Here is a 7,945-nt window from a genome sequence, read left to right on the forward strand (position 1 = left end):
GATGACAACAGTCCTGGCAAACAGACTTTTATTAAAATTAAAAAAACGTGAAGAAAAAAACAGAGAGTCACCTGATAGAAAAATCTTCAACATTTTTTCATACAACGTACTGCTTACAGTTTGGAAAAAGATCATTTGCTTGTTTGTTAACAAATTAACATATTTAATTTACATTCAGAGGCATCTTGTACGTGAGATTAAGATTTAAAATAAAAATCTGTTGGAGTCATTGTTCATGAAGATTTTGTTCAAAGAATACTCTTTGCTTTTAATTCACCATGGTATTTATTTATTCCAGAACAATATAATCCCATTTACATGAATAGAGGAGATGAAGTCTCTAAAGCTATTTTCTCTCCTACTCAATATGCCCACATGTTGAAGGAAAATGTATTAAGGAAACCATCATTTTTTTCTACACATGAAAATAAAAATAATTTATTTTCTACACATGAAAATAAATAAAACCCTTTGTAATCCACGGTAGTTTAAGTGAATACAAATTCTAACAATCCCAAATGTTGAGCAGAAGGAGCAAAATACTAAATCCTTCAGATGAACTTGAAGAAACAACCTCTGTGATTCCCAGTTTCAAGATGAAGCACTTCAGCTCTTCTCTCAAAAATCACATTAAGAAAAGGAATATGCGGAGTTGGGCGGTAGCACAGCGGGTTGAGCACACGTGGCGCAAAGCGCAAAGATCCCCTTAAGGATCCAGGTTCCAGCCTCTGGCTCCCCACCTGCAGGGGAGTCATTTCACAGGCAGTGAAGCAGGTGTCTGTCTTTCTCTTCCCCTCTCTGTCTTCTCCTCCTCTCTCCATTTCTCTCTTTCCTATCCAACACTAATGACATCAATAACAATAATAATAACTACAACAATAAAACAAGGGCAAAAAAAAGGAATAAATAAATAATTTTTAAAAAAGAAAAAGAAACATGAATAGCAGAAACCTTATTTACAGGCTAACAACTAAAAGGCATCTATAACTCCAAATTGAAGATTATTGAAAGAAAAGTGGTTAAAAAGTTTCAAAACAGTGATAGTGAAACCCAAGTGGGTATGAAGGGAATATTGATTTAAAGTTTGTATTACTCAGTCGGGAAAATTTTAGAGTAACTTTTATCTTTGTCTTTTTTTTTTTTTTTTTTTTGCTTCTAGGGTTATCCCTGGGGCTTGGTTCCTGCACTCACTATGAATCCATTTTGTTGCCATTGTTGTTACTGAACAGGACAGAGAGAAATCAAGAGAGGAGGGGAGGACAGACACCTGCAGACACCTGTAGACCTGCTTCACTGCATGTGAAGTGACTCCCCTGGAGCCAGGGACTTGAACCTAGATAGTTGCACCAGGCCTTGTGGTTTGCGCCATGTGAGCTTAACCCTGTGCTTCCACCTGCCCCCCCCCACCACCACCACAAATAATTGGGGTATCCGAGAGCATTTGAGTGACCTTGGGCCATATGGAGCTGTGTCTGAGAAGAAAAACCTACTAGAAGATTTCAAGAGGGCCAGGTAGTGGCACACCTGGTTGAGTACACCTGTTACAATTCACAAGGACCCAGGCTCCCGCCCTGGGTCTCCACTTGCAGGGGGAAAGCTTCACAAGTGGTGATTAGTGTGACAATGCTGCAGGTTTCACTCTGTCTCTCTTCCTTTCTAATTCCCCCTTCCCTCTCAGTTTCTATCTCTATCCCATAAATAAATATAATAAAAAAAGAAGGTTTCAAAACAGATCAGAGATTTTTTCAGTTTATCCAAAAGAAAGAATGAGAGATAATTCTAAACAGAGTTTCTCTTCAGTGGAATCAAAATGACACCAAGCTCATAATCAAAACTCCCAAGGCGTTTCCTATACATAACTTTCAGTTTGTATAAGGATAGTTACAAAAGAAAAGCTTTTCCTTGATATAAAGAAAGTAAAGAACACGAGGAGGGGGGAGGAAAAGAGGGAGAGAAAGGAAAATAAAGGAGGGAAATGAAGGTGAAAGGATGAAGTGAGTTCTTTGTCCAAGACAGGAGAGCAGGTGATAGAGCCTGAAGTACTTGGAGAGAATTAAAAAAAAAAAAAACTTAAAAAAAAAAAATCTTACAAAGGCTAAATCTTTCAAGTGTGTGGTCCTTTCTTTAGGCCCTGGTATGCACTAATGGGAAGGGACTTAAGCTGGGGGTGAGGGGTTTTCACACACAACCATCACAAGGACATGGGAAACTGTACACATTTGTCAACAATAGTACTGTAAACCATTATCCTCCCATCCACCCCATCCCAACAGATAAAAACAAATAGGGGCTGGGGGGTGGTGCACCTGGTTGAGAGGACATGCTATAATGCGCAAGGACCCAGGTTTGAGCCCCCAGCCCCCATTTCCCCAGAGGGAAAGCTTCACAAGTGGTGAAGCAGGGCTGCAGGTGTCTCTCTGTCTCTCAGTCTATCCCTCCCTTCCCTCTCAATTTCTGACTGTCTGTATCCAATAAATATAATAAAAATTAAAAATAAATAAATAAAAAAGATGGCCTTGATTTAGTATAAAATACATTCATATTAATTTAATTCAAGCTCCTGGTGCCCACCTGCTGGAGGAAAGCCTCACAAGTGGTGAAGCAGAGCTGCAGGTGTCTCTGTGTCTCTCACTCTCTGTTTCCCACATACCCTCTTAATTTATCTCTATCTCTAACCAATAATAAATCAATAAACATTTAAAACAAGAACAAATGGGAGTCTGGCGGTAGCACAGCAGGTTAAGCGCACGTGGCGCAAAGCTCAAGGACCAGCATAAGGATCCCAGTTCGAGCCCCCGGCTCCCCACCTGCAGGGGAGTCGCTTCACAGGCGGTGAAGCAGGTCTGCAGGTGTCTGTTTTTCTCTCCTCCTCTCTGCCCTCCCCTCCTCTCTCCATTTCTCTCTGTCCTATCCAACAACGACATCAATAACAGCAACAATAACTACAACAATAAAACAATAAGCGTAACAAAAGGGAATAAATAAATATTTAAAAAAAGAATAAATAATAAATCTTGATGCTGTTGATTATTTACAAAGTAGAATTTAAATTGCCAGATAAGGTTAAATTCTTTATTTCGATTTAAAACCATTTCAGAGAGAGGACTAAACTCTAAGATAGTAGTAATATGCAAGTGGAAAGTTTCTAGAAGCCAACTTGGAGATAATGTTCGCTCTGTCACTTGAGGGAGTAGTCTGGAAGATTTCTCAGTGCTTGTGACATCAGATAATCTGAAAGCCACTATGTGACAGGGGTTGAAGTGATGGGCATGGTTTACCATTCAAATGATTAACTGGTTCAGATATAGGGATGGCTACAAAGTTTGAAGATAATATAAAAGAAAAAGCTGAAAAAATGAGGCAATAAAGCAGTTTTGATAATATGAAAAGTTTGGCAAGACTAAAAAGAAATAAGACAGGTAGTCGGGCCATAGTGCAGCAAGCTAAGCACAAGCCACGTGACTCAAAGCACAAGGACCAGTGTAAGGATCCTGATTTCAGCCCCCGGCTCCCCACCTGCAGGGGAGTCACTTCACAGGCGGTGAAGCAGGTCTGCAGGTGTCTGTCTTTCTCTCTCCCTCTCTGTCTCCCCCTCCTCTCTCCATTTCTCTCTGTCCTATCCAACAACAACATCAATAACAACAACAATAATAAATACAAAGGCAACAAAAGGGAATAGATAAATATTTAAAAATTAATAAAAAAGAAGATAAACTATAATATACTAAATGAAAAGAAGGTAAAAGGAGTCGACACATATTATTGTAAAAGTAATGTGTCATTATTCTATTTTATTCACTGACTTTTATGTATTTATTCAATAGGAATATGTTTATAGCTGTGTGCAGATAGGTATAAGCACAAAATAATATATATTAATATTTCGCTGTTAATTATTCTCACTGGTATTTTGTGTTTCTGAATATTGCATGATGGCTAAAAAGCTTCATAGGACAGTCAGGGTGTCTACTAGAGTCTTTGTTTTGTTATACACATTTATTCACAGTTTTCATGGGCCATCTGCATTGCAGATGGCCATGTTCTTTCTTTTACTATTCCAGCAAGGCTCAGAAATATGAATTTGGTTTTCTGAAGGGCAATCTGTGCATGGGATGGTTATTAATTTGGGCATCTGCCTGCGGGTGTCACTGATTTAGTTCATGTGATTTATTTTATAAATGATGATAAACAACTACCAGGAAATAAAGCAAATGCAGAGATAAATGCAATTTTAAAAGAAAAGAAGTCAAAGCCAGAAAATTAAATGGCTTAAAGAGATGCATATGGGGACTCCGGTGGTGGCGCAGCGGGTTCAGCGCACGTGACGCAAAGCACAAGGACCAGCATGAGGATCCTGGTTTGAGACCCCGGCTCCCCACCTGCAGGGGAGTCGCTTCGCAGGCGGTGAAGCAGGTCTGCAGGTGTCTGTCTTTGTCTCCCCCTCTCTGTCTTCCTCTCCTCTCTCCATTTCTCTCTGTCCTATCCAGCAACAACGACATCAATAACTACAACAAGGGCAGCAAAAGGGAAAGTAAATAAACATTTAAATTTTTTTTAAAAGATGCATATGAAAAATCAGGATATCCATATGGAAACTGGGAGGTTTCTTGTGGGTCACAGCTACCCAATGGACATAAACCTTATCAGCAGTATCTAAAAAAGAGACAATTTCCATTCAATGATAATTTGATTCTTAATTCTTTCACACAGAAATATTGAATTCAGTGTTTATATAAAGATCTGTGTTTCTTATTATTCATAGTAATTATGGTTTATAAAGGTCCTGTCAACATTATGTTAAAAGCTGAACTATAGCTAACAGAAGGGACACAAGTAGTTTTAATTGCTTTTTTATTTTAATATTTATTTTAGTATATTTTCTAATAAGTTTCAACCTTAAGAAAAAGAAATTAGTTGATCATTGTGAGGAAATAATTACAAAATCAGATATCATAATTAATATAGTAAAAAGTCTACTCTTATTGAACACGTGGAATGGTGAAATTATTTCTCTTACCCTGTTAGCAGTAGGGCCAAATTAAACTAATTAACAATAAAAAGATGATCACTTCTAAATATTTTTCATGTTGTTTCACGTAAGCACCATCCAAATACTGCTACTTATAAATTTCATTTAAAATTTTTATATTTTGTAATGTAAATTCAAATTGGTATTTATCTAATGTGTTATGTGGTAGGAAATACAGATTCCTACAAACTTCTAGTTGCATTTCATAAACTGGCCAATACAAAAGCTTGATGCATTTTTTATTTTATTTCCTAGCAATTTATATAACATACACGTGACCTGTTTATATATCACAGTCAATCACATAATAGCTTATGCATGAATGAAGATCATCAATACACATTTTCTTAATATTTATTTACTTATACATATGAAGAGAAACCAGAGCACCACTCCAATCTGTGCAGCACTGAGGATTGAATAAGGAATGTTGGAAATACAAGTTCAAAAGTCTGTCAGTTGAGTCATTTTCTAGATAAGAGATATAACTGCCTTCTTGGACTAGGGATGAACACAACTGATAATGTCATTTGGGGGGCTATTTAAATGCTAAAATAATTTTTAAAAAACTACAAAAATATAAAATATAGTTTAGATGATTAAAATATGTTAGTTGAAAGCATAAGAGATAAGATAGTAGACTGACATACTCTTTGATGTGAATATATATATATATATATATATATATATATATATATATACAGTGGCTGGGAGACAGCATATCTAGAGAGCTCACATGTTACAGTGTGCAAAGACCAGGGTTCAAGCCCCCTGACCCCACCTGCAGAGGGGAAACTTCAGTGAACTGCAATGCTGCTCTTTTCTCTCCATTTCTTTTCAATCACTTCCTATCTCTACCCAGTACATGTTTTCAAAATCATACACATTTAATAAACAGTGATTTGTAAGACTGAATTAATAGGAGTCTATATTAATACCATTTCTATCACCAAAGGTCTGTGTCCTTACTCTCACCCCACTACAGTGGAGCTGAAAATCTATTCAACCCCCCGTTCCAACTACCTTCCAGTCTTTCACCTTGGGTGCAATATTGCAAACCCAATCAAATTCAGTTTTGTGTTTCCCTGTCTGTTATTCTTTCTCATACTCATCTTTCTCCTTCTGGTTTGTCTTACTTAACGGAATTCCTTCTAGCTCCATCCAAAATGGATGGGAGATGGGTGGTTCATTATTCATAATAGCTGAGTCATATTCCATTGTGCATATGTAACACAACTTTCTCAGCCCTTTATCTGTTTTTGGACACCTAGGTTGCTTCCTAGTTTTGGCAATTATGAACCATGGTTTCTTTGGCCCCACAACCTCTCAGACATTAGTTGTTACTGTCATTTATGATGTATGACATTCTCACAGGGGTGAGGTGGTATCTCATTGTTGTCTTTATTTACAATTCTCTGACCATAAAATACTTGGAACATTTTTTCATATGTCTTTTGTCCTTTTGTATTTCTTCTGTAGTGAATATTCTGTTAATATCTTCTCCCACTTTTGCATTGGGGGCATCTGCTTTTTTGTTGCTAAGTTTGGTGAGTTCTTTATATATTTTGGCTATTAGTTTCTTGTCTAATATATGGCATATAAGTGTCTTTTCCCATTGTGTAAGGAGTCACTTTGGATGATGGTTTCTTAGTCTTATTAATCACTATTTTATCCAGTATGAGGTAGGAAAATAGATTGAATGTTTCAAGCTCTTCAAATGTATAGATTTCAGTTCTGAGTACATATTTCTTTAATGTAAGCACTTAATATTCCAAATTTGTAAACTGACTGAATCCTAAAACCAGACTTAAATTGTTAATGCATTTCCAATAATAATTTTTTTTGAAATAATAAATCACCTATAATCTTAGACCAGGGAGACCAGAAGCAACTGGTTTTGTCAGTATCAAAGATATAGTTACTTATAAATAGCATTAAATGAGATAAATTGAGGTAAAGTCCTATATGGTATGGTATATCCAAAGCTTGGGATTTTCAAAGTAAAGCAAGTTCCCAAGTAACTTGGTCATAATAATTATTTATTTTCTTCTTAAACTCTAAGGCAGTAAGAAATCGTCCTCATTTTTCTTTAAAATCCAAATTCCTCCCAGTACTGGAACCTCTGGGGCTTTGCTTGTTTTTCTTAATGCTTCTTTTGATCCATATCATTTGATACAGCATCTACTGATCTCAACCAAATCAACATAACCAGTGCCACTTTGACATGTTTCACTTCAGATTGTGTCCAGAGATGCCAGGCCTAGTATGTCAACCCTCCAGCCTCAAAGCCCTGGTGAGACCTTGTCCAGCTCAAGGAACTTAACTTGCTAGTTTCTTTTCAGGTGGTGCACTTCCTAACAAAGTTAACAAAGTTATAGATCCCGGATATAGAACAGGGCCTGAGGAATAGGAAACATGTCCACAGGAGGACATAAGGTAGGAGAAAAATGTATACCTTAAAGTTTCTCAATACTCTGCAGTGAGTAGATTTAGACTCAAAAACTGCAGCAAGCAAATGAAAAGACCTAAAAAAATTACCATAAAGTACTTAATCAAATGTATTCTACTTATGCTAACAAACCCTCCCCTCCTACCCCCAACTTCACTTCCCTCAATCATTCTAAGTTTAACTTTCACAGATAAAGTCATGACGACAAAATCTGGATAAAGGCAAGAGACCAACACACTTTAATGATGACTTTTTGTTTACTGCCAGGCCACCCCATCAACTGGGGCCCTAGTCAGGGAATTCCGAGATTCCTACATAGACATGATTGGCCTAGACCTCTAACAGATCCCTCTCTGCAGCATCACTGGCCACTCCCATCAGGACTGTCTTCATAATGCTATGGGTATCTATAGGACCTTGCCTTCACTAGAAAGTAGCCAGAGTAGAGACTGCCCCACTCTGCAAAG

Source organism: Erinaceus europaeus, chromosome 1, assembly GCF_950295315.1.
Source record: "Erinaceus europaeus chromosome 1, mEriEur2.1, whole genome shotgun sequence".
Lineage (NCBI taxonomy): Eukaryota > Metazoa > Chordata > Mammalia > Eulipotyphla > Erinaceidae > Erinaceus > Erinaceus europaeus.